The sequence below is a fragment of the Homalodisca vitripennis genome, chromosome 1 (genome assembly GCF_021130785.1).
Source record: "Homalodisca vitripennis isolate AUS2020 chromosome 1, UT_GWSS_2.1, whole genome shotgun sequence".
Taxonomy (NCBI): Eukaryota; Metazoa; Arthropoda; class Insecta; order Hemiptera; family Cicadellidae; genus Homalodisca; species Homalodisca vitripennis.
The window spans coordinates 28979133-28998948 of record NC_060207.1 but is presented as its reverse complement, the minus strand read 5'-3'; positions in this window follow the sequence as shown (position 1 = coordinate 28998948).

Genomic DNA, 19816 nt, shown 5'->3' with positions numbered 1-19816 from the left:
CATATCAAATTTAAAGTTGTTAGCATAGCTTTGAAAAGTGTTTGAATTGAGAGTTATTTTCTATGGATATTTCTGTCTTACCATCCATTATTTTTTGTAACCTTTAATTTCAATTTTCTTTATTTGTCTCCAGAAAATAGAAACAAAGTGGATTCTGCAGGGAAAATGTATCTTCACTATATATCGGGCCTCGCGTGCACTACAGTTGGTACCACTGTGATCACTGTGCGCCGCGTGAACAGACAAGATCAGCTGATGCAAATGTAAACAAACAGTCTAACCTAACAAGCATATCCGTATGATATATCGAGTAGTTTGTTTGTTTAATAATAATATTCATACAACTGTATTACCCCATCTGAATAATTTCATTAGTGTCGGCAATGGGTACGGTCTCCTCGCGTGTATCCCTGTAATATCGGGGGTTATAAATCGATCCCGGTGCCAAGGCGGTGATTGTACCGACAACACCTCCCCCGCCGCCATCGCTAGTAGCCCCGAGGCTCTCGGCATAAATCCGCTAGATTGTCCCACGGCACAGTGGATATGGGAACTGAGTGGGTGCTGGAAGTCAAGTGGATGGCTTCATTATAGGCCCACTTCCCTCTCTGGAAGGTATGTTTGAGGTTTCCTATGTAATTGCTCCATGAATATTTTGATCACTCGTTTTGTAATTGCCTGTGGGCTTCTAGTACTCGAAATGAAATATAAAGGATTGATTACGATTGGTGGTCATGCTTGAACAAATTAAAGCTACTTTCAAAACATTTTAAAATAGCTACATATATAGTAAAACGTATATTTTACCACATAAACATAAGATAATACCATGAATGAATTGTAGGCACATCTGTTACCGTGTTACTCAGACACTCAAGTGTCTACATATACATTACATAGGTTTCATATAAACTGCATATTTTCGATTATCACGGCTCCCAGAACACAAAACTACCATAATCAAAGAATTTACATACGAAACCACATACCGTACACAAAGTATACGTACGTATAAGGTTACAAATTCACAATACCCCCCCCCTTCCCGTTACTGTTTCATATCACTTATGGTTCCAATGTAGCGCCAACACAAAGTTTTGATAAGTACACAAAATCAAAGCTGTTATAAACGTGAACACGATGACTGAGATAACTTTTAAATAATTCATACTACATTCGGAACACAAATAGCATTGACGCACGTCTGAATATGTTAACCTACAAACATTAACTAAAAGTTTTTAAATGGCACCCTCTTACATTTATTTAAAATATTTGTATTGGTTATTGTACTAAATAAACCAAGAATGAAATGTCTTCCAAAATATTAAAAAAAAACTTAGTATTACCATATTTTGTTATATCTCGTAATATTTTTAAATTTTGGCTGTTCAAATGTTGTACAATGTTTTGAGTACTCAACGATAATATAAAAGCAATACATTTATTAACATTTCGAGAAGCATAACAATTGTAAGTTTGATAGCCGCCTGAGAGTATTATTATTATTATTTTATGCTCTACAAAAACGGATCTAATATAAACGAAGATTTACCCTTTTGGAGACCACCGATAACACAAAACGATTTCATGAAAATGGCGATAACAATCATTAATGAGAATAACAGAGACTCAGGAAAATGGTTATGTATTAAGAACTACAAGACATCCTCCACCTTTCATTTAGAATCTTTACATTCTTAAATCGGCCTCCAGGATACACATAATTTACTTGAAAATATAGGCGTGTATTTGTATTACGTAAATAATATGTATTTTACATTTAAATTTTTTTTTAATTTCAAACAATGCTATCCCTGATAAAAAATATTGGTATAAAAATCGATATGTATTTGCATAGAGGATTGTGCCTAGACGCTCAGCAATGAAGAATTACATGAAAAGAAAATATGAACAATGAGCTAAATACTATATACATAGCACGACATTCCGTTATTTAGGTTTTCGTTACTTTAGGTTTTTTCCGTTATCTAACGTTTTTGTTTTCGTACACAAATTGTGACAGAAACGCGTTCTAGCGAACGGTAAATAACTAGCTTAATAATTAATCAACGTACACGATTATAAATATTTATTCTAAATTAAAGAGATTTGAACATAAAGCTTATTGCTATAGTACAATTCAACCATGCAGAGGCTTCATTGTTGCCGGTAGCAACCCTTTGAGGGTAACCTGGAAAATGATCACCAATTTCATTTTCTAATCATCGTCATCTAAACGAGACATAAGTGAATTTAAACTCAACGAGGTTACCACATACGATCTCCAAGAAATTTCTATATTTTTAAATACTAACTTTATCAACAACTTTATTTAATACACTCAAATTATAGGCCAGTCTTACCAATGTTCAATCTAAATCTTTAAACTTTCTCATTATTTATACATTTTATTCAATTTTACTTCCACAAAATCCAGCCATATAAATCTCTGAATGCATTGACTCTATTAAAAAGAGCATTAAAACTGATTTTTTTTCTTCCTAACTAGTCAAAAAATACGTTTTTGAGCTATCCCCTTAATTGGCTGTTTTGTTCAAATCCCGAAACACTCACGATATTTTCCCAAATTGTTTGAAGATTAGTAAAGCTATCCTAGTCCTAAAAATTGAAATCTAATCTATCAAATATTGAGGTCAATATCAATTACAAAAAATGTTTTTAAGAATATTTGAGAAAATTGTACATCATATTTTCTGTATGACGCAAAATTTACTGTGCAGTACTGTACTGCAGTAGCCTACATTACTTAAGTTCATTACTGTACTGTACTATTTTCTTGAAACCAATAATATAATATGTTCATCCAAAACTGTTTCTTTATTTTTCGTAAAGCAGTGACTTACGTGGGATCTAATGAGCACAATTTTACTCCTTTTTTTTAGAATTAAGTCTTATGTCGCTATCAGCCACCAGACTCTCAGGGTGGCTTAAGGTGTAATTTTTGAGTCTTAAGCTGAGCTATGGCATAGTTTTCTGGAGCTTTTGTTTTCTTCAAATTTTAATAAATTTTTTGTTCCGTGTGTACTTGCTAGTCGTCTCGAACTGCAAGAGAGTTTTAGAGCATATTTTCCGTCAGAAAGCATCTTAACACTCTCCTGTTAATTAATTTATCATTGCATTCATTTTGTTTCCAATATCAACAATTTGTTTAAAATTCCAGAACATAGCTACAGCAATAGAAACTAAAATAAGTTTAAAATATATAAATTGAAGTTACACATTTATAAAAACTCAATTCTTTACTTTGGTTCTAAATTATACCAATCTTCAAAATTACGACATTGTCTGGTCAGAAAGGCATTTTACTGTTTACATAACGAGTTCTCGAAGAGTTGCATGAAGAGTTTGTTTTAATATGGTCTTTAAACTTTTAATTTATTCTAATACTGTAGTATTCTTCATTATGATTTATGTACACTTTATTCGTTGCATTTATGTTAACAAAACATGTTCTAGTGTGTAAAATAAAACATTAAAAAGTACGAACTACAAGTTAAATGTAATTTAAATGACCACGATATTACTTTACTTTAGTTGTAGACTTAAAGTTTTTGTGAACATTTGATTAAAATGCGTTATAAAACAAGTTACATGGTCACTGAATAACTTCTGATAGTCTATATCAGAAATTCACCACCAAAGGGTTAAAAGTTCATTATTTTATTTTTATAGTTAGGTAAACTATAACACACGTTTTGACAACATCTAACTTTGTATATATTTTAGACAATTTTGATTGAAATAATATTGAAGAAGTGTAACAGTAGCAGTTATTGAAATTTAATCACCTTTGAGAAATAACATAATTTAAAATAGTAAAATTAGGAAATTAAAAGTTTTGTTCCTTTATTTTATTTGTATAACTACTACCACTATCGATATTCATTATGAACACAAGACACTAATACATGACTAGCGCCGACAACGAAAGTGACGAGAACTATGATAAGACTTGTACAAATTAACCATCAACAGGCCGACAACGAAAGTGACGAGAACTATGATAAGACTTGTACAAATTAACCATCAACAGAGATGACCGGTAGACGTTAATGGCCATTACTCGCTCTCTCTCTCTCACCCGAAGCGCGGGAAGTGCGGAAGCGACAGTGGCTGTATTATATTTGGTAACCTCAACGGATTGCAGATGGATTCGTTATTCCGAATAATTACAAAGCAAGAATCTTGGGATTTATATTTGATCATTTCTAGATAATATATCAAAACAAATAAAAATAAATTGAACTATGATAGGTACATGGTTCGATAACGCTAGGCAAAATATTGGTATCAACGGAAGGGGGGGGCTAATTTATTAAAAATAAAATTGTATATTGGTTAAAGAAATTATATATATATATATATATATATATATATATATATATATATATACATTAAATTGTATAAATGGCAATAGCCTTATTTAATTTCAATAAACATTGAATCACAAAAAGTACTTGCTCCGCCGGGAGTCGAACCCAGATCTCCCACTTGCCGGCAGAGAGATCCGGGTTCGACTCCCGGCGGAGCAAGTACTTTTTGTGATTCAATGTTTATTGAAATTATATATATATATATATATATATATATATATATATATATATATATATATTCTAATAAAATAGTAAATAATAATAGTTTAAGTAACAGTAATGATGGAGTCTATATTTAACGTCAGGTTGATAAGCAGTAGTAGACCTCAGAACTAGTTGAATCCAGTTATAGCGAAAATCAATACTTCAACTATAGATCACATGTTCATTAGGATACTTGTTGAACCTACATGACGTGATGTAAAGATTAGAAGAGGCAGAGCGTCTTGAGGAAGCGTTGCGTGAAGTTGTAGAGTAGTATTTGGTTTCCTTTCGGTATTTAAGAACAACAAATTTCATCTCTCAACTTTTCGTTATCATTTAAATGTTGTCTATTCATTTATAGTAATTTACAGTGCATTTCAAACATTTTTAGTGTTAAATTACATTAAAATACAAAACCAATATTTAATACATATTATTGTGAGGCCTTTCGATATCCAAGATACTTGGATATCGAAAGGCCTCACAATAATAGTCTATGTATTAAATATTGGTTTTGTATTTTAATGTAATTTAACAGTGACCAATATAAGCTCCATCTACAGCATTTTTAGTGTGCCTATTTATAAACTTCCTAACTCTTTATAATTTTAATTTTCATACTTTAATATAATTAATATATGGTTGAAGCGTGGAGTTTTTAACTAAGAATATTTATTTTAATTGTCTTGATTTAAAATTTTGTTTCAAATTTATTTTAAAAACATTCCTATAGCCTAAGTCAGTATTAGTGATCATAAATAGGAAAGCGGTTCTTATGGTATATAAGATTAAAAAGGCGCCAATCCGCTAATTTTTTGTAATGGGCCCATGACTTCCATTTACAATTTGTCCATTGGTCACTCTGAGACTTGGATGATCAGTTGCTCCTTGTCTCGGTAGTCGGAAGCCTTACACCTAAGGCAATCCTCACAAGACATACATTACAATTTTATAACAGCATTCAACTCGGGATTATACAAATATTGTGTCACGAACCTAAAGTTGATTTTTTTATACTCTTTGCGCTAAAGCTTTTATAAACTGCGTTTTAGACTTCCTTTGTGTCAACGTTCAATAACTAGGTTATCATCGATGCGATCCCTGAAGAGGCCTCAAAATTTGAATGTTAGAAACAAAGTTTTTGTACCGGTGCGTTTCAAACCGACAAAATGCGAGATTAAAACTTAAAGTATAGCTTTTTTAATACAAAAGGTAAACTTTGATTTGAATTGATCATTAAATTGTGAAACTATAGATTTAAATAGAAAAAAATGGAAATATACTAAGATTTGTTGAGTTATGTCAACTCCAAAAAACCAAATATTTTACAAATTTTAGTGGCTTTTGAAATGCATTCATTGCTTAGACCAATAATTTATCGCATATCCTACGAAATGTCTTCCCATTCTCGGCACATATGTTTTATCTTACAGCCCAAACTTGAGCGCATATAACAAATTGGTGCTAAACGTACTTTTTGGTATGTAAGAACATGATGTTAATAAGGGCAATGCAAATTTATAGTTTCAAATAAATTAAATCAAATTGGGTGATCTAGAAAACAGCTGATTATCTATAGTCACCATTGTATCTGTGGCGGTTCCCAAATAATTTATCGAATCATAACGGTTCAAGAAAAACACACTTGGACAGTAAAATATGTTTTTAGTCTTTGTAAGAAGGCAAGTAGATGACAGGGTATGTTCTGAGTATGTTTTAAGTACGTATTGAATACAAAATCAGCCTGTTGCAATCGTTCTCGTGGCAGCACTTACTGAACATTTTTGCATACCTTCACCTAACATAACTCCCAGAGCCCAAAACCACCACTCTTCAAAAGTGTATACATACATATGCTACATAACGCGGCTTGTGGAGACGACAAAGATCCCAAAAAGTCCAAACACTTAAACTTGGTACAAAAATTGATCTAAAAAATACCAGCTTGGTACGTTATTTTTTTCAATATGGCGGCCGTTAAAACTATTGCAATGATTGTAACATGCCTAAATGTTTTGTTTCACAATTTTTTAACTCAAACTGTTTTCGATATATTAAGTACATGTAAATCCTATGAGAATAAATTAAAATAATATTCACTAAACCGTTATTTATGAACCTAGATAGAGAAAAAAAGAAAAGGTGTTATGAAATGGTTATCAAAATTACATATACTTTTGTAACAGGAAATGCTATTGTATCTCAAACGGCTTTCGAGATATTGTTTATTTATATATATATTATATATATAATATATATAAATCCCATAAGAACATTTTTATCACCAAGAACTGGCAAGAAGAATGCTGAAACAAGTTCAAACTTGATTCAAAAACAGATCTTTTAAATACTTCGACTAAATTTATTGACGAACTTGGTACGCTATTTCTTTCCGTGATGTCGGCCGTTTAAACTTTAAATAAATTCACATCTCTGTTATTTATGAGCCGAGATAAAAAAAATACATATAACTGTCCTGGAATGTATATAATATTCGCATTCTCTATCTTGAACTGATTTTGAGATATTGAGAACATATAAATCCTATGAGAATAAATTAAAATAATATTTCAGTTGTCACAAAATCTACATATTACTCCCGACTAAACCGGAAAGATACATATTATAACTATACCATTCTATAACTATAAAATCTGTACCATTGAGGTTAGAATATATTTAAAAACAATGTTTATCCAAATCCGAGAGAAATATTAGTAAAGGTATTTTCTCTCAGCCAAATAAGCAAGTGAGTTGAAGTGTACATGAAAATGCTCTAAAGCGAAAAGAGAACCTGTTATCAGAATTAACGTTATATTTAAGCTGTTTATAATAGATTTATTATAGATTGAACCACTATGAACAGAATGTTGCTAACTGGTTCTGAGGCAGGGTTTGCAACTCTTATTCAAGCATATTACTTGGAGGAGCAAAAAAGCTACAACTTAATTCAAAAGTTTTCTCCTGCCCCAATGGCAGATATGACATATCCATATAACGGCCCAAAACTTGAGGACTGGATCTAGTCTAGTTTGACCACAACTAGTGGCTCATAGGCGGCATCCATAGAATAAAAAATATAGTGCAAAGATAAAAGACGGTTCCAAAATCAGATTATCTCGCGCTCTCCTGTTGTAGTAACTTTCCTAGATTCACAGTAACGGGTGGTTCTGATTTCCGCCTTATTTCACATGGCACTAAATCTATCGATTTTAAATTATTGTTCTTCAAAACGGTCCGTTATTTTTGATTACACTTTAATTCGCTGGAGCAGGGGTAGGGATGTTAGTTTTCGTAAATCTTACCTTGCCCCTTTCAGACCCACTGCCCATGTATGTGAAGATTATCTTCAAACTATTCTTATTGTTATTTGGAACACAATGTGATGTTCTTTCTTTCTTTCTTTCTTTTTGTTTGCTGTATTTCAGCAGGTTCTGCTTACTTTGAGCATGGAACCTCGATAAACATTCTTGTATACAATGTGATGTTATAGCCCATTGACCATGCTCATGGACTACTTATGACGAAAAAAGAACATTCTATGCAGTGGCGTAGCGACAGAGGAGCGAGTGGAGCCACCGCTCCAGGGCGGGGGGCGACAGGGGGCGGCGGGCGGACGATAAAATGGCGGGAAGCAGCCCCTTCCACGCACATCACGGCCGCCGTGCAGTGTCTTTGTGTCAGTCAGTCTGTCATTGACCTTGGCTGAGACAAAAGGCGTCCGTACAGACCCACCGAGTGATTGGCTTACTTCAATTTACCTTTGCGTAGTGATTGCAGATTTAGCGTTAGTGCAAAGTATTGATTATATTATTTATTTTGTTGTGATGTGATTTGTGTGGTGTTGATTTATTACCTTTGGTATATAATGTAAAAAAAACTAAGTGGTGCTGAGTATCGGAAACGAAGGTTAAGAGAAAGTCACGCAGAAAATCTTGAACTTAAGAAAGTAAAGAAAGTTATCTACCTACTTTTCGAGGGACCCTTCAGTAGTTGCAGGTTTCTCAAGAACCCACTTGTAGCTCACAAGTACCTACAAGCGATGAGGACTTGGAGCAAACACCTGTAGGCTTACCTGAAGATGCAGAAGACCACGCCCTTCTTCAGGAACCTTTTAGAAAATGGAACAGCTGTTATAAGTTCTTCTGATAAGGGTAATTTTGAAAACACTCTTACAGCCGAACAAATAAACGGCAAATAATAAAATTAGGCCCTCATCAGCCTAAAGGGCCATTTCCAAAAGAATCAGAAGGGAGAAATAAAAATAGGGGATTTGACGAGAAATGGTATTTTCAAAAGAATAAAGAAAACCAATTGAGTATAAAACGTAATTGGTTATGCTATTCAAACATCCTCAATGTTTGCTATTGTCAGCCATGCTGGCTTTTCAATATGGCCTATACTGATGTGGGATTTTCGAAAGGTACGTCTGATTGGGTACATTTAGGTCGAAACATAAAAGACCATGAAGAAGATTCGCAAAGTCATGCAATTGCGTGTGAAATTATACTATCGCTGGCAGTTAGGCCTAACAGTTGATAGTGAGAATCTGGAGGAGATTAAAAAGCCACTGATTACTGGAGACAAGTTTTTAAGGCGAGTGGTGGACGTCATTATTACGTTAGCTACAAACGACTTACCACTGAGAGAGCACAGATTGTGTAATGACGATGAAGGATGCAACTAAATCGAAAGGAAATTTCCTTGAGATAATACATATGCTAGCAAGATATGACCAGGTCCCTGCAGATTTAATTAAGTTTACCAAAACGTAGTGTTAACTACCTTAGTCCTCAGATTCAAAATGAGCTGATCAACCTGATTTCCAAAGAGATAAAAAAGAAATCAAGGAAGAAATGAAAAAAGCCCCTATGTGTCTATTATCTTTGATACAACTCAAGATATAGCGAAAACCGACCAGCTGAGTACAGTGTTTCGTTATATAAAGATAAAAACTGACGAAGGCGACAGGCCAGTACAACTAGTCATAGAAGAAGCGTCCGGGGGATTTTTGGAAGTGGAAAAGCACAGAAATCAGAATACTTATCAAATGTTGTTTTATTAATATCATGAAAAGTATTCAGATATATCTAAAGTTCGAGGGCAAGGCTACGATGGAGCCGCTAATATGAGTGGTATATATTCAGGCCTTCAAGCAAGAATAAAAACAACAAAATCCTGCAGCTAAGTATATTCACTGTTGTGCTCATGCCTTAACTTGGTAATCAACGATTCAGTATCAAACATTCCTGAAATCAGAACCTTTTTTGATAATGTTCAAAGTCTTTATGTATTTTTTAAAACTATGTCAAGATGGGCACTGTTGACTAAGTCGGCTATGTTACAAAAAACCTTAAAGAAAGTGTGTCCAACAAGGTGGACTTCAAGAAATCAAGCCGTCGACGCTCATCGATGTGGTTAATTTTGACATAATGAAAGTACTGACTTTCCTAACGTTAGAAGGTAAAGACCAAGAAGAAGTAAACACAAGCTAAATCACTTTTGAAATATTTTGAGCAGTTTTCCTACAGTAATATTGATAGTTATTGAGAAAGTGTGTTGCTTGAAACTATGGACATCATTTCTAAAAAACTTCAAAGTACCGAAGAAGACTTGGAACACGCAACAAAAATGCTCTTAAATCTCAAAACAAAAATTAACAAACTTAGGAATGAGTGGCAAACCGTTAAAGCAGATGCAACTAAGCTTTGTTTGCAATGGAAAGTTTTACCACATTTCATTGACTCAAGAACAAAAAAGAAGACAAGAATGTTTGATGAAGTGCACGTTGATGACCCTATTAAAGACAATGAGAAACGTTTCCGGGTTGAGGTGTTCAACCGTAGCCTTGACATAATCACAACACAGCTGACAGAGCGTTTTGAGGCTGTTACTCACATGAGTAGTTTCCAATGTCTGAAGCCTTTCTTTTTTAGTTGGAGCAAGTGATGAAGAAATCTTAGAATCAAGCAAAAATTTTTGATATTAAAACTACCAAGATGACGTCTCCCTTAACTTAGGTCCACAGCTTGTAAGGCTAAAACTTGTTTTTTAAGTCACGTGGAAAAACTCAAAAGTATAAGGGATCTTGCAGATACTTTAATAGTGCGTGCTCAAATTGGTTCCAGCTTTCCAGATGTTGTGAATGCTTGTTTGATTTTTTTTTGACACTACCTGTTACAACTGCAAGTGCAGAGAGATCATTTTCAAAAACTTAAACTGATAAAGAACTATCTTCGCCAGCACCATGTCCCAAGAACGTCTGAGTGCCTTAGCAAACCATATCTATAGAGCGCAGCAGAGCCAGGCACATCAACTTGTACGACACAATAACACAGTTTGCTACATGAAGTCACGAAAGAAGATTAGTTAAGATAGTAATATGCGAGTTGGTTTTGTAACTACTTAACTACTATGTTCACGTTTTAGATAATGTACTCAAATTTAAACTAGGGTTTTCAATACCCATATTTATTAAGTATACTGAAATTTGTACTTTCATTCCAAACCCTATGGAATTGAATTGAGATTTAAATACATATTGCTATACACGTAAACTCTTACAAGGAACAAAACTTTATAAAGAATAGTAGACTGTAAGTTATTATAAAAAATGATGTTTGGTCAAAGACGCCTTACATTGCTGATGAAATGATGGGCAAGAAAACGTTTGTTACGGTAGTGAGGTGAACTGTCGACACTGATTGATCATGTAGGTAAAAAAGTCGGGGAAGGGGCGCTAGGGACTGAGTCGCTCCATGGCGCCAAAATCCTCACTACGCGACTGATTCTATGTACAGTTTAATCGACTTTGACAATATCCAAATAGTTGCTACCTCTGTGGAATACAAGCCATACAAAATAATGTACAGATTGGTGGTTTGTTACTTGTATAAACAAACTCTTATGTTATTATTGATTTAGGTATAGGTGACTATAAACACGAAAGTATACAGCATTGATTGGTGACGATTATAAATCAATATTCAAAGTATTTATCCTATAAGAATATTTGAAAAGTTGTGTCCATATAAATGGAAATTGACAATGGGTTTTGCTTTGTGCTGTTGGACTGACTTGTCTTTGGGTGCTAGCAGACAGCAATCATTCAGAAAAGCTGCGTTTTGTTTATATTCTTCTGTTATCCTACTACTTGCACTCAACAATCTGTTAACGAAGCCGCATGTGTTATTCTTTGACAATGTTTGTCTTCTTATGACTTACTTGAAGCATTACGAGACCTAAACATTCGTGCAGCCGGCACTATTCAGTTGCCTCGATTTGGTCTATTAAATAAAAACCAAAACAAAACAAACACTAGACCATCTCTTAGATCCTAGATGAACTGAAAGAAACAGGAAGAGGCTCATCTGATGAAATTTGCAGCACAAACAAAGCCATAGTTATAAGTTGGTATGGCAATAAGATTGTACACATGGGGTCAAATTTTATTGCCTCTGGTACCCCTGTCATGGCTAATAATAAGGGATGGGAGAAGAAAGCCAAAGAATATATCCAAGTTTAAATACCTGAGGTTGTCCATTTATACGAAAAAAACATGAGTAGCGTAGACAAGTTAGACCAACTTATAAGCTACTATCGCACTTGTATTAAATCCAAAAAGTGGACACTACGCATGATTACACATGTCATTGATTTAGCTGTAGTTAACTCATGGTTTGAGTAGAAACGGATGCGGCTTGAAACCAAGATTAGAAAACAAGACTATGAATCTTACAATTTCGGACCAGCATTAGCAATAACCTAATTAATGTTAGGCAGCCAGTCATCGCACAAAGGAAAAAAGGAAGGCATACTTCTTTGGAGGAGAATTATACTCAGCATCCTCCTAAGGGCCGGAATAGGAAGAAGGAACAACCCCCTTCAACAGTGCGGCAGGACACTGTGGACTACTTGCCCGAAGTATACAGTAAGAAGGAAACCACCCGATGCAAGAAGGGCTATACTGGGAAAATTCATAATTTTTGCCTAAAATGTCAAGTTCACCTTTGCCTTTTATCGTACAGAAATTGTTTTTAATGAACCATTCATGATAGTTTGCATCATTTAATGTAAATAGTCTAACTTTCAGTAAATAATGTTCCAGTACTTACAAAAAGACTTTTTTTGTAACTGTTTTGCACACTTCTGTCATAAATCAGCTTTCTGTTACTTCACTTAGGGTTTAACGTTATGTTTTGCCTTTTTTGATGCTTTAAAAGTATAGTAAAAATTTCTTCTTTTTAGCACGGAGTCCCAGTGTCCATGTAAATAGACAGCAACGTGATATATTGAAACATTTTTTCACCCTTCTTAATCAAGGTTAAATAACAATATTTTATAGATTTTATTGTTTTGATGTCGAAATTCATAATTTGGGTCTGAAATGGTTAAAAACTATCTCTGAAATTTTAAAAATACTATTTTAAATATATCTACTATAACAAATTTAGAGACGTGTGTTTGACCTGAAATGTATTTTCACTTTATTAGTCATTTAAATATGGGAGATTAAATTAGATCGAATATAGGAGAAGCATGAATATCCAGATACGGATATAATGGGTCTTTCAATGTTTTTATATTATACAGTTTTTAATCCGTTAATCCAAGAATGTATTTTAACTTTATCACATCTGCCTGCAGTGCTGGCAACGAACGAAACACACCCCTCGTGATAGTTCTCATCAGAAAATATTAAAGTTCTAGACGATTTGATTTCGCTGCTGCATAGTGTGCACTGCAAAATACATGGGTTATTTGGTTTGGAAAATAAAGTTTAAAATATAAACGGTACTTGTTATCAAACTACGAAAATAATAAATAATCAGGTATGAATAGCCGATGATTAAGGAATTGGGTGTTGTAATTTAAAATGTATAAGCATTGAACGAGCCATTCTTCTCATATTTGGCCAACATTCTTCCTATTTATTAACAGTTAATAACAGTAAAAATACGTTTCCACTAAAAAAACCTTGCCTTTTAAAAACCGTGATATAACTAATCGTTAAACGTTGAAAAGACATTTTAATCTGGAGTGTTAATCGCTAAAGTCAATTTTAACAATTTTTAATCACTTTTTACTTATAATACCTATTTTCTGAGCGGAAATTTTTTAATGTGTTTCTAACCTTTGTTAAGGCTTTCAGTCCATTTTCTATAAAAACATTACATATATAACTGTTTAGGATGAAATCTAAACCATTATTTTTAATTAATAATTTTCAGTGCACAAACGAACACTGTATTTTGTTGGTGAGGAAAATGCAATGTAAAAATTCTTTAACTTTAGATATAGTATTGTATGTGTACAGTGTTAACTTGGTGTTCTTTATTAATTATATTAAATGTTATAATTAATAAAAACTGCAATGCTTTTTAGGCATTTGAAATTTGTGGATAATTTTGAAAACAGGTTGTGGATAATTTCTTTAGCATTGGCAATCGTATAGCAATTTTTTTTTATGTACCGGTATACTCTTTGTAGTGATGATTGTACAAGAAGTGTGTTGACGAAGAGAAGTCTCTTGTCTCAGTTCGACTTCGGCATCGCTGTGAAACAGACGTAACGACGGCACTGTTGTTTAAGTGGTTGTCCGCAAGTAGATTCCTGTGTGTTCTGTGTTGTAATCCTAATATCATCCAACCTTGGAGATTGGGGTAACTATAACATGTAATTTAACCTATAATTTTTCCTTTTCCTCATATTTGTTTATTTAATTTCCTTCATTCTATTTTTACTGTTCTTTGTTTGGTATAAACCAATTTAAATTTTAAGTAATATTCCTTTCGGCTGGTCCTGACATGTCGTCAGGTTCTGGCCGGCAACGTGATGGACGATGAAAACCTCTAAGGCAATAGAGTCTATTTTAACTAATGAAAATTCCACAATAAAACGAAAACATGAAAACGATGACATTTCTGACTTGGAACATAATCAAAAAAGTGAAATTGCTCCCCCTAAACCAAAAAAACCTTTCACAATCAGATACTATAAACCTGAAAAATAAAGGCCCCTTTGAGATTATTGTTCAGGACAAAAATAAAACTAAACTCAATGCTTTTCATATAGGAAAGATTATAAAGCTACACCACACAGACATTGAGTATGTTAAACCATCCGGCCGCAATGTAACAATTTTTTGCAAAAAAAATGCGCAAACAGCAAACAATATTGTCGATTCCCGTCATTTATCCCAATACAATGTTTTTGTACCTTCAATTAGAATACACTCCAATGGTGTAGTGAATATAGACCCTAGTATCAGTGAGGATGAAATAATAAAGAAACTGAATCAGACTGTACCATTATTGAGGCCAGACGTATTAAGCGTAGAATCAATAGCGAACTTTGTGACACACATTATGTCAAGTTAACTTTTGATTCCGATACTCTCCCTAATTACATTCATTTAAACTATGTCAGGGTTCAAGTAACCCCCTATAATCCCTGTGAAACAGTGCTAACCGCTGCTTTGCATACGGGCACGTGGCAAATTCCCCATGCAAAAACGAGAGAATTTGCAGAGACTGTGGCGATAAATTTCATTCTTCACCATGCCAACTCCCTCTTAAATGTATTCACTGTCTAGGCCCCCACAGCAGCAACTCTAAATACTGCCCTGAATTCATCAGACAAAAACAGATCAAAGAAAGGATGAGCCTAAGAAAAGAAGACTACTTTACATCTAGTCAATTCTACCCGGTCACTTATAAGAATATTAGGGGGACCCAAAAGACCTCAAACTTTTGCCGAGGCAACCAAGTCCCCTTGACTCTTCAGACACTAATCATTATCCGAATCTTCCACAAATATCTCCAAGTAATAGCCTAATTTCCATCTCTAATAGATACTCATCCCTTAGCACTGTACTAGATACGCCCACCACTTCCGGGTTACCTTCAAACACAGTTTATCGAAAACCTACCTCAAACACAAACCACACCTCAAACAAAACTTTCACTACTAACTATAAAACCTAACTCAACCAAACCTATATATGCTAAACCCTAAACCTAAACCTAACCTAACAGAAACAAAGACAGTTGACAGAGAACCACTTACAGGCTCTTTTGAACACTAAAATTACAGAAATAAAGAAATAAGGTTAAAACTTCTAATGTTACAACAAAAAAACAAATAGATGAGCTACTAGCAACCATTTATAATTTCAAACACTGACACTAAAAAACTCTGCTAATACTACTCCAAAAAAAAACTTATTCAAGTACTAATAAAAATAATAGCACTCTCCCCCCTGATAAAGTATGACAACAGAAAAAGCTTAACATACTCCAATGGAATTGCAGGTCACTTAAAACCCAAGTGGCCTGAGATCACTCAATTTTTGACTAAAAAAATCAATTTCATATTGGAGCATTTCAAGAAACATGGTTATCTGATAATGAAAAACTATCTGATAGCAATTACAACATAATTAGTGTAAATAGGCTCGATGGATATGGCGGTACTGCCTTCCTTATACATAAATCTATATCATTTGAAAAAAATGTCCCGAATACAATGATAATAAAGTTCAACTTCTGGAAAATTAAAATAAAACTATATAATAAATGTATCCATATATACAAACATCTATTGTGCTGATAGTAAAATTGACCCCACCTTTTGGAGTAACAAACTATTTATAAATTGGCAATAAATATTCATTAATATGCGGTGACATGAATGCCCACCACCCCTATTGGTTTCTGCTTTAAGGCAAACCCCCGAGGTAAGGACATTTTCCGGGAAATACTCTCAATCCCGCTATATTATGATTAATAAAAATGCATTTACCACCATCCCCAATTTGTATAATAGACAATCTACTATTGATTTAACTTTTGCTACCCCAAACCTACATGCTCATATCACAAACTGGAATGTCTTAAATGATCCGATGGGAAGCAATCACTTCCCTATCTCTATGCAATTGAATTCTATAGTAGGCCTACAAATGAAAACACCTGTAAACAACTGTAGAAGAAAAAAATTTTAAATTAGCTAATTGGGATCTTTATACAAGAACTATACAAAACCAAATACAATTAATTGAAAACTTACCTTCTGAAATACAGTTTAATAAGCTGCTTGAATTAATACATTTTTGCCACGGAAAAGGCCATTCCAAATATTAAAGCTCCGATAAATAAGCCAAATTTTTATACAAAACAATTGGTGGACGGAGAAATGTTCACAATTTGTTGCACAAAGGAGATTGGCCTTTAAAAATTTTAGAATTAATATGACCCAACAACATATCATATTTATCAAGTAACTCAATTAAAAACAAAAGATGTAATTAATGCAGCAAAGAAAGTAGGTTGGGAAAAACTTGTGCCAAAAAATAGGCAATAAACCCTCATCAAAATATGCTTGGAATATTGTTAAAAAACTAAAAAAAATCCACATGATATGAAATCAAAATCTGAAATGATAGATAATTTTTGAACTTGGACAAAAATTTATGCAACACATTTTTTGCCACAATATGTACTACACAAAACTGAAATTCAACCCCCATTATTTTCTGAAAAATCACATATACTTGAAACTAATTTTAACATCAAAGAATTATACAAGGCCCTTAAATCTAAGACAAAAAGACACCTCACCTGGAGCAGATGGTATTACCTACTCCCTGATTAAAAAAACTACCACCTGAGGCACTAGATATATTACTAAACTTTATAATAATATTTGGAATGGTATAATGGATTTCCCTGACAGCTGGAAAAAATTTCAAGGTTGTTGCACTCCTTTAAAACCTGGTAAAGATAAGGATAATGAAACATCGTATCGACCAATTTCCTTAATACCATGTTTTATTAAAATCATGAACACAATGATCAAAAAATAGGCTTGTATGGCTTGTAGACTATTTAAAAGATAATCCCTGATGCACAACACGCTTTTAGAAAACACCTCGGATGTTGCTGATTATTTGGTGCAAATTAATTTCAAATATACAAACTGCTTTTAACACACAACGAATCCACTATTTTGGCGGCTTTAGATATTTCCTGTGCGTATGACAATGTATTACATTTGCCTACTTTATGGACAAAAATGTCATTAAAGGTATACCTAGGAAATTTATTGTGCACTTGTCACAAATGGCTGGTTGATAGGCAGCTGACAATCACCTTCCCCGACTATCAGATTACAAGGACCACTTGTCGAGGGATCCCGCAAGGTAGTGTCCTGAGTCCTTTATTATTTGAGATATATATATCAGGACATAAATAAATGTCTACCTACTCAGGTAAAATCATTACAGTATGCTGACGATGTCACCTTATATTCATCTGGTAAAAAGTTATGACAACGTACAATATAATATGCAATTTGCATTAGACAATATGAATAAAGTATTAGAGGATTTAAATCTAAGCCTAAATCCTAAATAAGAGTGTCATAACCATTTTACTAGGAAAAGGTCAATTACAAACCTCAATACACAATTTTTATATTGATGGTCAAACAATAAGAGTTGAAGATAAATTAAAAACTCCTAGGTATTACTATAGATAATAAATTTAAAATTTAAAACCATACTTAGAACAAGTTATATTGCAATGTCAGAAGGACTTAAATATTTTAAAAATGGTATCATGTGGCAGAAACGGTGCCAACCCCCGATTTTGTGCTGAGTATATACAAAAGTCTAATTAGATCCAAGATTGATTACTGCTCTTTTATTTATGGTCATGCTCCTAAACTATATACTTGACAGACTTGAAAAAGTGTACAAAACCAAGCACTCCGATTAGCGATTGGGGCCTTTAAAACTACCCCTATCATTGGCATGCAATTTGAATGTGCTATACCTACACTATCCCTGAGAAGATTATCTCTTACTGAGCGACAATTTATAAAATAATAACAGATACAACTCACCCAGCCTATCACAGTGTCATGTATCTATACATGCTAACTAATAATAACCCTTTCTGGAACAAAAAGAAAACTCCTGTATATATACAAGCATTAAGCCTAGTACAAACAATTAACCCCATAGAAAACAACTTAAAATTATTTGCTGTTACCCCACGATTTAACCAAACCTATTGAAATTACTGACGTAAATGTAAGCTGCAATACACTAATTAATGGTAGATTGCTTGACAAGAAAGTCAGCAATCAAATATTGCAACAAGAATGGTAATAATATGGTAAAAACATAACCTATAAGGATAATATTATGATCTACACTGACGGATCAAAAATTGACTCGGGCTCTGGCGCAGCCTTCTATAATCCGTGCTATGACGAAAGACATATTTTCAAACTCAACCATATCGTTTCGAGCTATACAGCCGAAATGTATGCAATACTGAAAGCCGTTGAGTATACTAGAAAGATCACAAATAGTGAAATAGTTATCTGCTCTGACTGTAAATCTGTCATCGAAGCAGTTGATCAGGCATTATTGGGGAATAATACAATAAGGACCTGACTTTGAACATAATAGCGGAAATGATGAGAAAACAACACAAATAATTACACTTTACAATGGATACCTGGCCATAGTGGGATTAAAGAAAACGAAGCCGTTAGATAAATTGGCAAAAGAATCAAACAGGTCTAACTTTCACCAGCTACGAATTCTATGTAACAAATGCTGATTTCAAATCGCACCAAAACAAAAAGATTGGGACTGAAATGACTGGTATATTAAACATCATCCTTAAAGGCAAATTGGTACAAAAATATCAAGCAATGTTTCACAAAGACACCTTGGTTCACAGCCTCTAAAATGTCGAGAGGTGAAATAGTTAATATCTGTAGGATTAGGCTTGGTCACGCTAATGTTAAACGCATGTCTTCACAGAATTAAATGTTATTTTACACCATTATGTCTAAATTGCACAATTGGGAGTGGATGAAACATTGGAGCATCTAATCTTTCAGTGTCCAAAATATACGCATGAAAGAAATAACTATCTCCAAAAAAACAAAAATCATTAGTGAGACATTTTCCAAGAAATCTAAACTATGTAATCAGCACAGAAAAAGTATGAAATGTATAATGAAATCAACAATTTTTTTAAAAGCAATTCAAACGAAAACTTTAAATATAAAAAAACAAAAGTCCATCTATACACAGACACAATACATAGATGTCATTCCAATCCTGGGCTCTTCTTTCCTTGGCCTACCTTTTTTCGGGATAGGACATTGCCTGATCGGCCCCTGGCAGGGAAGAG